This window comes from Lissotriton vulgaris, chromosome 1_1, assembly GCF_964263255.1.
Source record: "Lissotriton vulgaris chromosome 1_1, aLisVul1.2, whole genome shotgun sequence".
Taxonomy (NCBI): Eukaryota; Metazoa; Chordata; class Amphibia; order Caudata; family Salamandridae; genus Lissotriton; species Lissotriton vulgaris.
The window spans coordinates 340,484,588-340,503,166 of NC_141685.1; the positions used below are offsets into that span (position 1 = coordinate 340,484,588).

Here is an 18,579-nt window from a genome sequence, read left to right on the forward strand (position 1 = left end):
GTGAAATGTCCAGCTAACTATAACATGTGTGAAATCATGCTTTTTTCAGTGAATATATATATATATATATATATATATATATATATATATATATTTTTTTTTATATATATATATATATGTGTGTGAGTGTGTGTTTGTGAGGTGTGAGGTGGTTAGTGGTTTATCCTCCATAAGAGGAAAGAGGAAAAACATTTACTTCCATTAAAAAGAGAGGGGTTGGGGATTAACTCCCCAGAAAAAAGATTTTTAAAAAAAACATTTTATTATGCTTAGCTCTTAAACTTTATTCACTATCCTACATGCGCTTTTTCATGCAGATACTAATACCCCTACCCCATATGTCATCTGTGGGGGAGGAGAAAGGTACATTTGACTGGACTATTTTGAAACTAATGGCTTAATGCACTTAAGTGCAATGAAGTTTGATTACATATGTGGTGCCTTTTCAGCAAATGTCTGGATACAAAATAATGTTGTTGAACTCAAAACTACTTTATTAATTACACCACCAACTGTAATAGTATAGTACAAAAGTCATACATTACAATTGTCTTGGATGATTTCATTGATAATTGCGTACCACTCTTGCTACTTTATTCATAATGCCTGCAATTCCACATAGCACACTCAAATTCAATATTCTTAAATCTTCAAAACATTTTATAAGCATAAGTGACATAACATGCAATCGTTAAGCCAAACCTAAAAAATAAGTAATTTATATAATTACTTGTAAATTGTAAATTAAAAGGGTTACTTCAAGATACCCAATACAAACACACCATCACGTTATCTCTGCACTTAAGTGTTGGAATTTAGTACATTAGGTCCTTGATGAGCAGAACCTTATCATGCGTTTGTTGAAAAGCCCTAATGGGGAAAAAATATTGGTTTATTCACCACCAGCTGTAAACCCTCTTTCATCATATTATGAGAAGTCGGGACACAAGGGAGATATGCTTACTGAAGCTTTTTGTGCTACTTGAAAAGAAACATCTGGTTTTCAGTGCACTCAGTTATCTGTTGGGTGCAGTCATCAGCTTCTCAGTGGCATGGAAGCAAGTAATTAGCAAAGCGGTAATGTTAACAATGTATAGAATACTCGGTCTGTTTGCATTCCTTTAAATGGTAGATATTTTAAATATTCCCAGATGTCTTTAGCAAAAGATTTAATACCAATATACACAATTCTATAAAGAGGAAAAAACGGAGTTGGTTATAGGGAAACACTACTATAAGAAGGATTAGTAAAGTAACAATGAATATACACACTGACATGGTAATCAGAATAATTAGGAAATCAAAATTACATAATAACGCCTCTTAAACTCCTTGTTATGTATTAGAACATTGGAATGTTGGGAGCTCCATTGAAGACAATGGAGTTCTCTGGGCTTCTAATTGCCAGTAGAAGTCTGGAGCTCGGATATTTTAATGTTTGATGTTTGTTCAAAGCTGTTGCTGTGAACAAAAGGCCATGCGTAGGGCTACGTGAGGCCTTTGTATTGCATATTAGAACTTTCTGCCCTCGGGGGCTGAATGTTCCAATATCCTTTGAGCCCTTGCTTGCAGGCTTCATGGGTCATTAACGGCCAGCTCCCTTGTTAAAAGGCCTCTCATTCGGCTAGGGCCTATAATGCTGGAGCAGGCCTTTAATGGCCGGTAGAGCCCTCTACAGAGGGTTCTAAGTCTATAATGTGCGTTCTCTGAGGTCTAGTTGAATGTTAATGACTTACAGTTTTGTCTAAAACATTGAGGGTACGTTATTTTCTAAACAGTAACTATTAACCCCCAAAACCTTTTGCATCAAAATCGAAAGTTAGGAGTTTAGGTGCCACATGTGCTAAGAATCAATTCACAAATACTGAACAACGTTTTGTGAATCTTTATGCTAATAGGTCACTTCATAAAGCTCCCACCCGGAGTGGGTTGCACTCCGACCAGCCTCATGAATATTAATGAGGTAGGTTGCAGATTGCGACTTGCATAACTTTGAAGCCATGGAAGGTATTTTGATCTGCTAGGCTCATCAGACCACCATGTCTGTGATTGTCTTCAAATGAACTAGCTTTTTTAGCTTGTTTTTATGTGGCCGGTTTTCCTTAAATGAAACAAGATGTGTTTAAAAAGTAAAGTTTAGATTTCTTTTAGAAGTTTGTTTAAGAGTTAGAAGTGGTCTTCTCTACCACTGCCTACCCCCCAACAAACTTTTTTTAACATTCAGAAAGGGGGAGCTGTTTCAAGGGGACTTACTTTGAGCAAACCATTGATACATGTGCAATTTGGAAGAGATGCCCTAAAGAACCCCATTCCAAACTGATCTGGAATACATTTCTAAAGCCATTTTGTAATTGTAAATACCCAAAATAAAACATTTTGCAGATGAAAATCCTTTCATTTTGAAAATTGTAAGCTTTGCTAAATGAGTTCATACTTGGCTGGTTTATTCACTTTGACACATTCAAGTGGGGAAATAATTATCATTTTGCCAGCAAGACGATATTAAGCTTCATGAAGTCACACTAAAAATATTTATTTATTTATTTTTTAAACTTATAAAACGCAACAAATACCACAAATGGTGTCTCGGCGCTGGGCAGACAGAGAGGCACCTCCTGTGCATTATTGGGTGAATAGCCATGTCTTCACTTGCTTTCTGAAAATCATCAGTGAGAAACTGCTTTTTATATGGTGGGGCAAGGTATTCCAGAGCTTCGAGGCGGCTACCAGGAAGCGTCTGTCTCCCCATGTAACCGTTCTCACCCGTTGAATGCATAGAGATGCGGATGAGGCAGATCTTAAAGCTCTATTAGGGACATACACCAACAGTGATTCCCTAAAAAAGTCAGGTCCTAGGCTGTTCAATGCTCTATAGATGATACATAAAGCCTTAAATTTGGTTCTCTTTTTTACTGGGAGCCAGTGAAGTTGGTGGACAATAGGAGAGATGGATGCGAACTTGGGAGTTTTGGTCAGAATTCGTGCAGCAGCGTTCTGCACCATTTGTAGTTTTTTAAAAACCTGCTCCTGGGCATTCAACAGAAGCCCATTACAATAATCCACCTTGGATAACACCAAGGAGGACATAAGGGTTTTTCCCGCAGACAGGGGAAGGAAAGGTAACAACTTTTTCACTTTTCGTAACGTGAAAAAGGAAGAGGAGACTACCGCATTAGCATGACTGGTAAAACTTAGTTTGTTGTCAAACAACACTCCCAGGTTTCTAACCTTTGAAACTGGGGTGGGTGGGTTACCCATTTCTGGTGGCCACCAGATTGGGGACCAAGATGGTTTTAGGTCTCCAAACACCATTACCTCGGTCTTATCAGTGTTTAATTTTAGACAATTACTGTCCATCCAGTGACTAATGGCTCTCATACCTGGCTGAAAGTTGGCTGCCACCTCACTCCCATTTTTGTGCACCGCTAGCACCAACTGAGTGTCGTCGGCATACGAAGTCACTCCTATTCCATGGGTTTTAATGACCCTTGCCAAGTCCGACACATAGATGTTAAAGAGTGTCGGACTTAGCGAGGATCCCTGGGGGACTCCGCAGGGCAGCACAAACGTTGGTGAGTAGAAGCTCCCCATCTTTACCGACTGTTCTCTGTTAGACAGGAAAGAAGCCAGGAGCTCCGCAGCTTTACCCTGTATGCCCATAGCAGTGACACGGTCGATCAGGATGTTATGATCGACCGTGTCAAAGGCCGCTGAGAGATCCAGCAAGATCAGGACTGCCGTGCCACCCTGGTCCATGATCTGTCTGATCTCCTCAAAAGCCTTTATGAGCGCCGTCTCCGTTACATGGCCTCTCCTAAACCCGAACTGAGTGTTATCTAGCAGGTTATTATAGTCAATGTAGTTGGCCAGCTGTTTATTTATAACTTTTTCAAGTATTTTAGAAGGGAATGGGAGCGCTGCTAATCGGCGATAACTTTTTAATTCCAAGGTGTTAAGGGTGGGTTTCTTTAGAAGTGGCTTTATTATAGCTGTTTTCCATTTTTGAGGATAGTTTCTTGATTCTCAGATGGTACTGCAGATGTTTTTCAAGATTGGAGCTACCACATCAGTTGTTGATTTTATGATGGTCGGTGGGCAGGGATCCAGGGGGGAACCCGACATTGTAGATTTAATGAGATCTTTTATTTCTGACAGTGATGGGGGGAGGAATTCATTCAAAGAGGAGGATGTGAGTTGTGTGTTCTTGAGGCTTTCTGATGATTCCCCTGTCATGTTGTTGTTAAATTTATCAAAGATTTCTGTGACCTTGGTCCTGAAAAAATCAGCCATTTGATTGCAGAAATCTTGGGTGGTATCTGTAGTATTAGCTGTTGGTATATTTGTTAATGTTGCCACTACCTGGTATAATTGCTTACTGGAGTTCTGGGTCTTCTCTATCTGTTCACAAAAGTATTTACTCTTTTCCAGTCTTAACAGCTTCCTGTAGCCTGATAGTGCTTGTTTGTACCTTTCTTTATCGTTATTATCATATTTAACTCGCCAACATCTTTCTAGATTGCGGCATTTCTGTCTCTCCAATCATAAAAGGTTCAGAGAACCAAGGGGCTGATGGTGTTGCGCGATTTGGACGCATTTTCTTTAAAGGCGCTACCTGATTAAAAGTGTCTGTGAGCCATTGGTTGTAGTTATTTGCTGCTAATTGGGAATCTAACGCTTTAAATGGTTTGTTATTTTCTAGTTTCTCAGATAGTGTTTTTATATCTATATTTTTCCAGTCCCTGCACATCCTAAGTTGCCTTTTAGGCAAGTGTTGATTTTTGTGTTTTTTAACACAGATTTAAAAGACCACCACTGCGTGATCTGACCAAACAATTGGAACAACAGTAGGGGGAGTAATGGCCGGGTTATTCGTGAATAGGCCGTCAAGAACATGACCTGCTTTATGCGTGGCTGTAGTAACTAATTGGTTTAGCCCAGCTGCCTTAAAATCCTCAATAAGGCTCAATGTATCTTTGTCTGTTATTTTTTCTAAATGAAAATTAAAATCTCCAAGTATTGTAAAATCGGAGGCTTCTGCCACTGGTTCTAGTAAGGTACTAATGGATTGGAGAAAAGGCGCTCGAGCCGCTGGGGGGACGATAAAGCAGAACACCATTAAACATTTGGATGGGAGACAAAGCAATAGAGAAGGCTAGTGTTTCTGCGGGAATGCTATCTGGTGTTCCTGTTTTTAATGCTAGTTCTAACCGTAAAATTATGGCGAGGCCGCCCCCTTTTTTCCCTGTCGGTCTATCTTGTCTGACGATGTAGAAGCCCTCAGGAATGGCTGCCACAAGGTCAGGGTCGGAAGCCAAATCGGTTTTATATGTTTGTTCATTGTTAGGCAGATAAATAATAAATTGATAAATCCACTGCTCTGTAGGAGTTCATGTTTTAAATGAAAAGTTCTAGCTCTGGACATGACCTCCTCAACTTTGAAACTTAGGCAGTGCAGAAAGTGCTGCACAGAGTATGATAGCCACGACCAACTAAACAGTGTCTTGTGAAAATTGGAGACCTCAATTAGAAGATTAGAAAATTCAAACTGTATCATGGCGGAAATTGACTTGCCAAACTACAGATGTCTCTCCAGATAGCATTTCAGTCCGATCACACCAATAATAAAAAGTATAGAGATAAATTCTCTGTATGCAATTCATACTTCAAGAGAACCTCACCTGAAAATAATGCACTGAATAGTGTTACACTTTGGATTGTCTGTCTGGGCTCCTAAATAATGTTTATAATTTAATAGAAGGGTTTCTTTTTTCCACACACCTAAATCCCATCATTAGTGGCGATAATGTGCATTAAAGAAAACTACAAAAAGTGGTTTTTTTATCAAAAACTAAATCAGCTTTTTATTGGCGTTATAAAGCATGTCTCATTTTTAGCAGGGTCACTTTTTTAATTAAAAAAATAAATTTTCATTGTTAGTGAACATTAGTGTTTTTTTAGCCGTTCTTAACAACCTTTACACATAAAGTCTAATTAAAAAACAAATACACGTTAAGCATGTATCTAAAAAAGTTTGATGTGGTAAATAAAAACAAATCCATTCACCTTAAGGTTCAATTACCTTTGCAGGTGAGAGAGAATTATCCTCTTAATAGTACTAGGCAAACAATGCAGGAAAGGGTTTTTTTCTTACCAATTGTTTCAAACCAAGCTCTTTCTGCAGAAATTAACGTTTTTCATGAGAAATCTTGTTTTGTCTCATGAGTATTGTAAGAAATTGAAGTATTGGTTGAGGGGGTGAGAAAACTTTTCCAATAATGATCACAATCCTTGTCAGGGTGAACCACAAAAGTCACTAATTAAGCCTGTGCTTAAATGTCCAATAGCTTGGCACAAAAGCAATCAGACTTTACTTAGAAGCAATATGTAAAGTATTTATGCAATACTCATAAAGTAATACATTGAAAACACAACACAAGTATAATCCTAAACCAATTTAGAAAAATAGAGTAACATGTAATAAATATAATCACACCAGACCAACAAAAATCCAATAAGTGAAATGAAAGTTCTGAATGTTAACAGGTTATAGTTCAAAGTAGGGCCAAAAAATGTAAGTGCCAACCACAGTTATCTGGTTGTGCTAGATCGGGACAAAGTAAAAAGTCAAGTGTGGCTCGGCCACAGGGACCAGTCTCTGAAATGGAAGTCCAACAACCTCAGCGGGACAAGGTAGCAGGCTGTGGCTGAAGAGGGCTCCACAAGGCCAGACACATTCTCTGAAGAGTCCCACTGGATCTGATTTGCTCTGCTAAGAAATTAGCAAGACCAACATAGGTTTTCGGTGCAGCAGTAATGCACCTTTGTCTGATCAGCTGGGCAGGCTTATCCCAGTCGGGTCTCAAAGCAAAAAAAAATCAGAAATCTTTAGGAGGAGAACACTTTAACATCACTCAAGGCAACAGGTCCATAGGGACAGCACTTGTGGGTCACGACTCACTCCAACAAAGGCGAAAAGCAGAGTCTAGGGTAGGTCAAATTGGATCTGGTAAGCTGGGCAGTTGTAGGAAAAGGTCTCTGGAAGCTTGATGTGTCCCTGTAGCTCAAACAGGAGGTCAGACATCTGACCCTTGGAGTCGCATCTGGTTTTCTATGTTCAAGGCAAGCAGGTCAAGTCTTACTTCAGAATTCAGAAAGCAGAGCAGCCCTCCTTCTGATCTTCACAGGAACAGGAGTGCCTTGAGAGGGATACAGGGGATTCAACCTTTATGCCCAGTGCCAGCCTGTGGGTGGGTAAAACTCCTTTCCACTCCTTAACCAATGGAATAATAGTTCCCAGGAGTGACCCTAATCCGCTTTTCAGTACTTCCCGTGTTTTTTTACTGTAAACTATCCCACAATGCCTTATATACCTAAATCCAACATGGCAGAACCATCCTTCCCCTGTTCAGTGCTCCCTGTGCCCACCCATAGGGTTGGCTATGATAATGGGCAACCTCTCCCTTTCAAAGCCAAGCTACTAGGAAAACCAAGGGAAGTGGGCCTAGGTGAGAGCTACATCTGACAGTGACAGAATAGACACCCTTTGAAGCTCTAGAAGAAGCTGGGCACAACGCCTCCAAACCATCCTGCTCAAGCAAGAAAAACTCCTCTTCACACCGAGCCTTTTGTCCACTGTGTGGGAGCAATCCACATCTCACCATAGGGGAGCGATACACCAGTCAGTTGACACAGGATACTGACAGAAAGGCACTTTTGGCTTATGCAGGAAAATGACAACTTTCCAAAAGTGTTATTTCAAAATAGTAATATAAAATCGGACTTTTACATTAAATTGGATTTTTAATTACAACCAAAATAAGTCTATGAATCATTTTTCTAGCTGCCATGAAACCGACATTAAGCAACATAAGTTGTAATAAAGCAAGCAGGTTTTTCCCTATGGGAAAGCCAGCCTTGCAACGGAAAAAAACATAATTGGAGTTTTTTCATGCCAGGACAAGTAAATATCATGCACCCAGCTCAGTGGGCATTATCAGCCTGATTCATCATTGGGCCGTTTTGCGAGTCTGAAATAGCGATTCATAAGGAATCGCTATTCCAGACTCGCAAAACGGTATTCATGTAGGAATCGCAAAAAAAATGTGATTCCTACACATTCCTTATTTGCGATTAGCAAATTGCTAATCGCAAATAAGGAAAAACTCCCCATTCATTCCTGCGATTAGCAATTTGCTAATCGCAAATAAGATAGCGATTTGAAGGGTGCCAGGGGTGTCCAAAGGACACCCTGTAGCACCCCTTAAATGCACATTTGAACAGGTGTGTGTGTAACATGCAAAAGAAAAAATGCACTAAAGTGCTTTTTACTCTTTTTCCGCAATTTACCACCAAGTCAGACTTGGTGGTAAATTGCGACCAAATATTGCGATTTCGCAATTTCTAATTGGTTGATGAATTGCATTTAAGGAATCTCTATTAGAGATTCCTTAAATCCAATTCCTCGCAAATATGCGATTTCGGTAATAGCGATTTTTGCATTTGGGATGATGAATCCCAAATGCAAAAATCGCACTCGCAAAAGGCCAGATTCTCAGATTCTGGCCCTTTGCGAGCGCAATTACCTTTGATGAATCAGGCTGTTAGGGCCTGCCTTAAGGGTGAAGTATAATTACTACAAAGGAAGTTTTAGGCCTGGCAAAAGGTTTATTTTCCCCGGTCGAAATGGTAGTTTAAAACTGGCCATCCAGGATGCAATTGCAGACCTGTTATGTTATGCTAAGTTAGTATGAATTTGTAGAGCGCACGTTCAACCCAGGGTTTCTTGGCGCTGTGTGCCGCTGGGGAACCCGTCCTGGTTTTCCCTGTGAGATGGTCCCTATTGGGCATCCCCAAGGTGAAGCAAGGTATCCCCGGCAGTGAGGGGGCCGTTGTGGTGATTAAGCAAGCTATTGCCCAGAGTTTCAGCGTGGGACCCATGGTTAGAGAGGCACCGAGGCGAGATTTATCGAGCCCACTGATATTGGTTCCGTACCCTGCCGCGTTGGGAATTGAACCCTGGTCCCAGGCTGACCTCTGCTTCTGGGTCTGCCGCCTCTAACCGGTGAGCCACACTTCTCCACCTTTAGACATATTCTACTGGCTACTTTAGTCAATGGCACAATGAATGCTGCAGCCTTCTAGTAGCCTGCTGTTTACAGGCCTTGGGTACATATGGTATCATACACTAGGGACTTACAATTAAATTAACTGTGCCAATTAGGTATATGCCATTTTCATCATGTTTATAAGGGAGAATACAAGCATTTCACCACGTGTTAGTAGAAGTCAATTGTGCAGAGACCTATGGCCAACTAAAAACAAAGACGAATTCAGCTACAGAAGGCAAAAATATTAAGGAATACCATGCAAAAGATGGTCATGTCCAACAAGTATGAATCAACAATATGTAGCATGTAACACAAATTGCTGCTTACCCGTAAACATAACCATCTTTGCAATTGTGATAGGCCAACCCTATCAACTTGATAACAAAGATGCAATATCTATTTCCTATTAATACTGTTGTCATACAAAGCAATTTGGTCAAAGACTGGTGAAGAATTGCCCTAAGCTAATATATATTGTTTATGTCATTCTGCACCATGCCTCAAAATCTCTCCAGCATTTACTTATTGTAGGGGCAATGTGGCACCCCTAATCAGCTGACTAGAGTTATCTTGACCTGCTCAAAATCTATATTGAGGCATTTACTTAAACCTTGGGTAAGCGAGGTGGTATTCTTCTTTCACCAAGGTAGCTTCTTCTGTCTCCCAATCTCCAATTGCAGTGTGGAGATACCACCAGCTAGTGCTACCTTTACTTTTGCTCCCTTCAATTCACAAAGCATCCACCACGTAAAAATCAATCAGGGGGTGGTGCTTGTTGACAGATTTTCAAATGTCCTGTAGAGGAGTATAATAGAACACTGGGAAGGGAGCTCCCCAACCGTGACCTGGTGTCACATCCCTTTTTCCCCTGCCTGGTGCACAGGGAGTCTACATTGAGTTCTTGAACACGAGGAAGGGAGGAAATAGGTTCTGTCACCCGAGCAGCTGGATAGTGATTTCCAAAACAGACAAGCTGTCCTCTTCCGGGTTATGGGGCCACATCGGTGTAGTTATCAATGATGCAGCAGGTTATGCTGGCCCAGAGGTGTAAGGGGCCCCAGCCTGCTCAGGTATGGGTATTTTTTACTACACAACCAGAGGTTATGAGGAGCCATTTTCCTTCCTTGGGTCTATTGAACCTTGCTATGCTTCTGCACAGTCTTTAATATTCTGGTGGACTGGACTTCTAACAACTGTAGACCACCATTATGACCAGTTAATTCATCCATGCCCATTGCTTTCTCACACATCTGAACTTTTCTGCCTGGTTCGCCTTCGGAATCGTACATCATGAAGGGTTATGTTTTTTCCATGGCTCACAATGGACATCTGCTTGCAATGTATTCTCCTGAGTGAGACCAAAATGTGTGAACTGGGTCAATAATCGCCAACAAATGTTTTCCTGTTGAGGTTATCAAAGTGCAAAGATCTCAGACTCATTTTGGAGACACCAACACAAATGGTTTACAAATGCCAAATTGCAGACTGAATAAATATTTCTGGTACTTATAGAAAGAGAGTCAAAAAAGTGGTCCTGCGATCAGCATTACCTGTACAGCAAATAAGTCTCCTTCGCAGAGCGAATGATATAGTCCTTGAGTCGGCGCATGGGTCATTTATTAGCCTGTGATGTAATAAGTTGTTGTATTTCGACTAAGACTGTACATGTGAGTGTGGATGGAACAAACATGCATAGAGCAGCAGTGGCATAGCAAGGAGGAAGTGGGGGTGGTCTGCCTCAGGTGGCATGAGTTTTGCAGGCGGTGCCCCCCGCTCTTACTTGCTCCTGACGCGGGGACGGTCGCCTCAAAAATCACCAGCACCCACTCCCCCCACCCCGCTCTTCAGATGGCCGCCATGGGGCGGCAAACACAGGGGCCGCCATGGGCGGCCACAGGCCTAGCAATGCCACTGTAGAGCAGAAAACGCCCAAGGGAGCAGTGGTGTTGGAGAAGCAGGGAGGAGTCAATAGGACTTTAGAACAGAGTTCTATGGCCTCAATTAAGAGTTAGGAGTAAACATATACGGAGATACTGGGTCACCTGAATTTTTTGTCCACTCATAAATGTAGAATAACTGCTGAGCTGAGTTTACCAGGCTTAAAAGCATGAAATCCCACTTCCAAAGGGTTTAATACTCCCATTTACCACCTCCTCATGGCAGGTGGTATCTAGTAACCGGGACAGAGGTTGAGAGAGGAGGAGAGGGGAGTGGAAGGCTAATTCTCACCCGTACCCCCTCTTCTGGCAGGTGGAGGTTTTTCTGAAGATTTGACTGTTGCAGCCAAAGCCTAAGCGATTTTCCAGGCCAGAATTACTGGCTGGTAAAATCGGGTCTGATAATCCTGTACCCGGGAATAACAGGTTTGGGTACACCATCAGGCCTCTCCTGATTTGATTTGTGTGTCCCACAAAAGAGGGGGTCCCTGCCCTGTGCATGCTCTGTGCATGCTCCCTCTAGAGAGCATATGCTGGGCCAGCACATATCCTGAGGGGAATTATGTTAGACACAGAGTCTGGTAGGAATGATATGGCCCTCCAAAGTGCAGGTTGATTTCTAGGCACTGACAGTTCTGACAGACAGTGGCACTAGCTCTAAAACGAGAAATGCATTAACACACCTGTGGTGGTGGAGGGGGATAAGGGGGTGTGGGTTGAGGGCCTCCCTATGCATATGCTGTGACGGAATACGCCTACATTGATAGAACCCTTTAAATCCTCACTGAGAACAGCAAGAAAATTAAAATTATAAACATCTTCATAAAGTGCTGGTTGAAACAACTACACTTTTGTGCAGTGGCAGCTCCTTCACTAAGGGGGAGGAGCGTCGCCCCACTGCTTTTTTGCTGTGGAAGACAGAGAAAATAAAATGGTAATAACTTGCGCTATTATCATTTTGTTTTCTCGTACTTCGACCCACAGCTTTGTGTGAGGGGGCTGAGCTGGGAGGAGTGGTTGAAGGCTCCTAAAGTGCGCAATGACTGCTTGGGCGGCCCTCTCAGGCCACCCAAAAACAGTTATGTGCACTTTGCATGTTATCCATGTGGAGAACATGTCCAGGCCTGCAGTCAGCATCTGAGCACTGAAAAATGGCGCTCAGACCAATCATAGCACTGCTGTGGTAGCGTTGTGATTGGCTGATTGGGAGCCTGGGTAGGCTTCCTGCGGCCGACTCTGAGCGAGGGAGGACTACGGAGGAGAGACAGGCGAGGAAGTTGAGAAAAGGTACGTTTTGAATTACATTTTACCTAAGCTTCTTCCCTCGCTTCCTCTCTCCTCCCACATCTTTTCCCCTTCCTCACGCATCCACCCCACCTTCTGCCCCGCCCCGCTACCTGTGATAGGTGCAGAAGGCACCTGCTTTTGTGTTGTTATTGTTATTGTTATTGTTAGTGTCAGTTTATATAGCGCCAAATCACCGGCAGGTCTCAGGGCGCTTTTGACCGCAAAACACAACAACCTAGTCAGCAACAGGAGAACGAGTAGAAACTATACTGGGCTCAACGCTGCTCTGAATAAGATGGTCTTTAGGGCTTTCCTAAAGCGGAGCAGGTTTCCGTCTTTGCGAAGAGCCTCAGGCAATTCATTCCAAATCTTAGGCAGCAAGACCGAGAAAGATCTCCCTCCTTTTGTAGCTAATCTGAACCGGGGGCACACAAGCAGTTGAGCCTCGGAGGACCTTAGGCTTCTTTCAGGCCGATAGATCTCCAACCTTTCTTTATTATAGGCAGGGGCTTGCCCATAGATGGACTTATGGGCTATGCAGAGACTTTTAAAAACAGACCTTTGCGTCACTGGCAACCAGTGAAGGCTCTGCAGCAGCGGGGAGGCATGTGATCTTCTTGTGAGTTTGTAGATGAGTCTTGCCGCGTCGTTCAAGCCCACCTGTAGTCTTTAAATTAAAGTCTTTTGGTAAGCCCAGGTAGAGCGCATTTCCGTTGTCCAGCCTCGACAGTATGGTGGCAGAAACTACAGTGCGAAGCATGGACTGGGAAAGGAGCGGAACTAATTTGCGCAGTTGTCTTATGAGACCATTACAGGTTCCCACTACCGTAGAGATCAGGCTGACCATTGAGAGGGCACTATCTATCTTAATGCCGAGACTTTTGACCGAGTCGGCTGGCTTAGGAGTGGGACGTAATTCCTGGGGCCAATGCAGGTCACTCCAGGGGGAACAGGTGGATGAGACTATTAACAACTCGGTTTTTTCGGTGTTAATCTTCAGGAGGTTCCTGGACATCCAGTTGACTGTGTATCTGAGTACCTCTTGTGCCTGTGACTGGGCCCGTGCGGTGTCATCTATGCTCAATAACAGCTGAATGTCGTCAGCATAGTTGAACACGCAGCAACCCATCTCAGCCTGGGCACTTATTAGTGGTTGTAAATACAGGTTAAACAGGAGGGGGGACAAGGCGGAGCCTTGGGGTACCCCACATGTGAGTTCTCCCACTCCTGATATCATATCTCCCAACTGAATCCTCTGGGTTCTCCTGGACAAAAAAGATTCCAGCCAGTGATAGGCGGAGTCCCGAAACCCGAACCCGGCAAGCCTGTCCTAAAGTAGGGTATGGCTGACAGTATCAAACGCCGCTGATAGGTCTAAAAGTATCAAGGCGCTTGGTTTTTTACTGTCAGCCATCCCTCTGAGATCGTCCAGCACCGAGAGCATAACCAGCTCGGTGCTGTGGTGTGCCCGAAACCCTGCCTGCATCTCATGGAGAAGATGGTTGGACTCCAGGAACGATGCCAGGGATTTCAACACATGTTGCTCAAGGACTTTGGACAGGAATGGTAGCTGGGAGATCGGCCTATAGTTCTTCAGCACTTTGGGGTCTGCCCCTGCTTTCTTTATTAGTGGTTTTACTCGGGCTTCTTTAAAGCTAGCTGGTAGCCGTCCTGTGTCTAATGACTTATTCAGCATGGACAAGATATGGTCCTCTAGGCTAAGGCGAGCTAAGCGAAACACACTTAGGGGGCATGGGTCTGCTGGGGAGCCTGACTTTGTTTTCCTCATCAGTGTTTCAAGACCTAATGAGTCAATCGGAGGGAAATTAGACATATAAATTCCCACCGGAATTTTGACAAGTTGTGGTTCAGTAGAGCCAGTAACAGTGCTTTTTATCTCCTTTAAAATGGTGTCAACCTTATCCAGGAAGTATTTCAGGAAGGTGTCGCAGCTAATTGTGATGCCCGTGTCTTGAGCTCTCTTACTTAATTCCGGGAGTATTTTAAAATGTTGCCAGGATGATGTGTTGTGTTGCCATGCAGCGATGCAACGATACGGCAGGTATTTGTGTAGTAGTCGGGGGACCTTTACTGCACCACAACAGCAATGGGTTAGGTGCCAGGATACCCTCGCGGGTGAAACTGTGCTTTACAAATACACACAATATAATGGAGTCATTTCCCATTGCGCATTAGCCCCAAGCAAACTTTCCCCACGCAGCCACATGATGGTGGGTGAGATGAAAGGACATTACTGGACAACGGGAGTGCAGGAAATTCCTGGGGATTGAACAAGAATCACAAACACGAGGAAGGAAATCTACAGTGAATCACACGTGGGTGGTGGTTTCAATCCCTTAGTGATGATTTTTCATTGCATAGTTTTGGTGTCTACTTGTTTTGGATTGGTTCTCCCTTGTAAACGGCATGAGGTGTTTGGACTGGTACAAATACATGCAATCCTGTCTTCAGTAGCATAAATCTGCTCCTAATATATATTTCGCTCTGATTAGAATTTACCAGAATCGCCTACTTGTGTTCTCTAAATGCCCAGTTTCCGGGAGAGCTTTTAAGTATAGTATTAGAAGGTTTCTTACTACCAATTCGAAAGCTTGATACTTTCTTGGATGGTGAAGGCCTGTGTAGCTTCCAGGCTCGGCGTTGGTGGCATCTCGCCTTTTGAGTGCCCATACAGTACTTACTGACTTTAGTAGAATCCGAGCATTTAAAAGGGCTAATGAGAGAGTTGTCTTTCGCTCGAGTTCTCCCTGCCTATAATGTAACCTTACTCAGAATGACTTCTATTCTGCATGTTTAGAAACATAGATCTCCTGTTCATTAGCAGCATCTGTGGACAGTCCTTAAACACTAGCAGGAACTGAAAAATTAGAACTGTCTGCCTCTAAGAAGCGGAGAGATTGCAAATGTTTTATGCTCGCCTAATTTTGATTGAAATTTAGCGTATTACGTCAAACAAAGGTCACTGGTCATTTGTGTGAAAAATTGTACGCGAGGTCTTACCTTGGGTAGAAATGTCACGCTAGACACCAGTGAGTAACTGGTTCCAATAGGAAATATCTTCGGACCTTGTCACATTTCAGTTTTGCAGTTTCTGAAAGGCATTTTACGCTCGAAACAGTCCCCAGTAAGTGAAAATTATAAACACAACAATAAAAGAAAAATGAAAAAACTACGTGAAAACCATTTGTTACCATTTTCGTGGTTAGGAATGTGTAAAAAACATAATTCCTCCAGACCTAGTTGGCAGGCCGACTTTCAACAGCAGGTGGTGCTGGAGCTCCCTAAAGTTGGCAGCACATTTGAAAGAAAATGACATATATGTAGCGACATCTATAGATGGAAATAGGCCTGTCCACTCCATGCATTTCATTCTGCTTCACAGACTGCTCTGCTTCAAGGATATCAGGTTAGCCTCCAATCATGTAAGGATTACATGTGGCATTTCCATCTGTAAATTGCTGATTGAAACCAGAATGGAAATAGCATTATGCAGCAGGTGGGTGGTAAAAGATTGCAGGTCTCTTAAGTACTTGCAGTCAAGGCTTTGACAACAAATAAAGAAATGCACATGGTATTCCGTGCACGGTAAGTGCCCCCCCCCCCTCCCCAAATATAGATTCTGTAATGTGTTTTTTGAGCAATCAACATTGGCTAATCACTGTCAGCCAAGTGATGGAGTGGGTCAGGTGACATGTTTTACAGACTCACTCTACTGATTCCCATCAGGGCGCTGAGCGGTGGGTGCCACGCGATACCCTAGGAATGTTGTTTAGGCCAACGCATGCTATGAGCACACTGTCACAGCAAATTGGCCTTAGTGAGGTCTAATTGAAGTCATCATCACAGGTTGTCAGAAATAACTGCTGCAACTGGATGCTAAGACAACACTGTATTTATACTGTGCCAGACAGTATTAAAGAAACCTAACTAGACATGTCAGCAACCCGTTGCCGTCACCCCAGGAAACAAAACACCCAGCGTGCGCATAGCGTACACCTCCTTGCACGCTCCGCGAGACTGAAGGCTAGTGGGAGAAATACAGATCTCTGCCTGGGTTCCACACCCACACAAGAGTTCTATGGGTGGTTGGACTACCTACTAGAGAGTTATATGGGATGTATATTGTTGGAGCAAGATAATAAGAGTTATAAGCTCTAGCCTATTGGCCTATATACTAGATATTTCAACCAGACAAGTAATTGGCATGAACTTATTTGTCCTTTTACCCAACATTCGAACGTCTGCCTGTTAGTTGTCATTATTCTTGAAATATTTCTGGCAAATTTTTACATATTTTACAATATTCCACAGTACACATAATGTCAAGAGTAAGTGGTCATATTTAAATATGTTCTCCCATAGCTGAAATGTGATTGATTGTATGTTTGTTCTATTTGGGAAGTTTGGGGAGATGCTTTGATTGAATACAAAATACACAACCTACGAGGTTATGATACTAATATGTATTATTAAATTTATTTGTGAGTTTTATATAGCGCAAACTAGACTCAAAGGTATCAGAGCACTTTAAAGATTAAGCACAACAATAACATGAGGCACATTGACAATAGATAGAAATGTATAGTACTGGTAAAAATGGCAAACAGTATACAATGGGATATGTAGACAAAATAGCAGCAAGTGCCAGAGTTACATGAAGCGTAAATAAACATACATATCAACATTATATAAAAGAAGAATCCGATAGACAGAGGGATGTGAGGACGTAAGGTTCTGAGGTGGAAATAGTAGGGAATGGCAAAGGTAGAGAGAGTAGGTGCACAGTATTTCCCCGAGTTAGTGAACGAGCATGACAACTAGCACTTTACAGTGTAAGCACAACAGCATAACCTTAAGGTACATAGAGAGCTAGTGCTAACAGTTAAGAAGGATCAGACGAAATAGAGTGGGGTATGCAAGCAAGAAGCAGCCAGAACCACAGTTACATAAAGTGTGAGTGAAACATGACCTCTATTAAAATGTAGGTTGCATAATTTTCGATTATTGGCACCTTCAAGTGGCTGGAACTATTGAAAAAGACAGCATTGGGCCGCAGAAGATCATCCATGTGGATCGCCTTTGTCTGCTTTACTGTACGTTGGTTTTATGGCTATTTGATAGCCAGAGATACAAAACTTGGAGAAGGGATATTACTTAGCTACCCGAGACAAGATATGGATACAGATGATGGGAGAAAGTTAAAGAAAATAATATGAAATTGAGTGAACTGTGGACTCATGAGATTGGTTTGGTTGGTGGGACACTTTTTCTTAAACTGAAAAATATAATTTAAGAGGCAGAAAACGCTGTCAGCGAACAGGTGGGCTGCCCAGTTGGATATTCTGTTAATAGGACTAGAATCAAGATGAAAACATGAAATTGAATAAACCCAAACATGTTTAGAAGTAATACTGGACTGCTCCAAGTGCTTCCTATGCACGCTGTGTAAAGTGCGAAATGTATCTTCCTGAAAGACTAAGGGCCTCATTACGATGGCCGAGGGACGGCCACTGACAGGCTGTCGGTGGAGGTCCCTTGACCATCAGAACAGGGATCTCCGTCCGCCATATTACAATGGCGTTAGGATGGGTGGCAGTCGTAAAACACCGACCGCCACGGAAACAACAGGTGGTCATTTTACGACCGCCTGTCGGACTTCCCTGTAGTCCCTTTTAGCTGGTCGTTCTGCGGCAGTCAACCCGCAGTAAAACGGCAGGTGCAAATGGATTTGGGGGCCCGTAGGGGGCCCCCTAACATCCTGGATCAGGGACATAGGCCCTGGGGGCACCTATGGTGCCACCCTACATATCCCTACATCAAGTGGTAGGTATTGTATGGTGCCTGCCATGTAGTACACAGATATGTGTGGTGTGTCTGTTTTGTATTGGGGCGGGTGCTGCAGAGCGCAGCACCCACCACAATAAAAAACATGGGCAATGCGACCGCCACACTGGCGCTCGCATCCTAATTTGCCCTGTGGTACCCCTGCCTTGTAGGCGGGAGGTCCCAAATATGCTTGTATCCTTTTGCCATCCTAATGACCCCCTAAGTGTGGCTGAACAGATTTCCGATGGGATGAAAGATGGCGTCAGCTGTGCCTTACACAGGAAGAAGGAGTATGGCATGTGTTGATGCGCTGTAGTGTGATCCACCAAAAAAGTAGGTTTGTTGCCCTTATATTGAGAAAAACGTTTGTGCAGACTTTACCGGGGGAAACTATGGATATT

The 18,579-nt window shown here is 42.9% G+C and overlaps 1 protein-coding gene across 1 annotated transcript in view; it reads right to left on the reverse strand.

Annotated features, from left to right (window-relative positions):
* LOC147747152 (metalloprotease TIKI2-like) overlaps nt 1-18,579 on the reverse strand; it is a 580,526-nt gene that overhangs the window by 30,811 nt on the left and 531,136 nt on the right. The gene's annotated exons all lie outside the window — the stretch shown is intronic.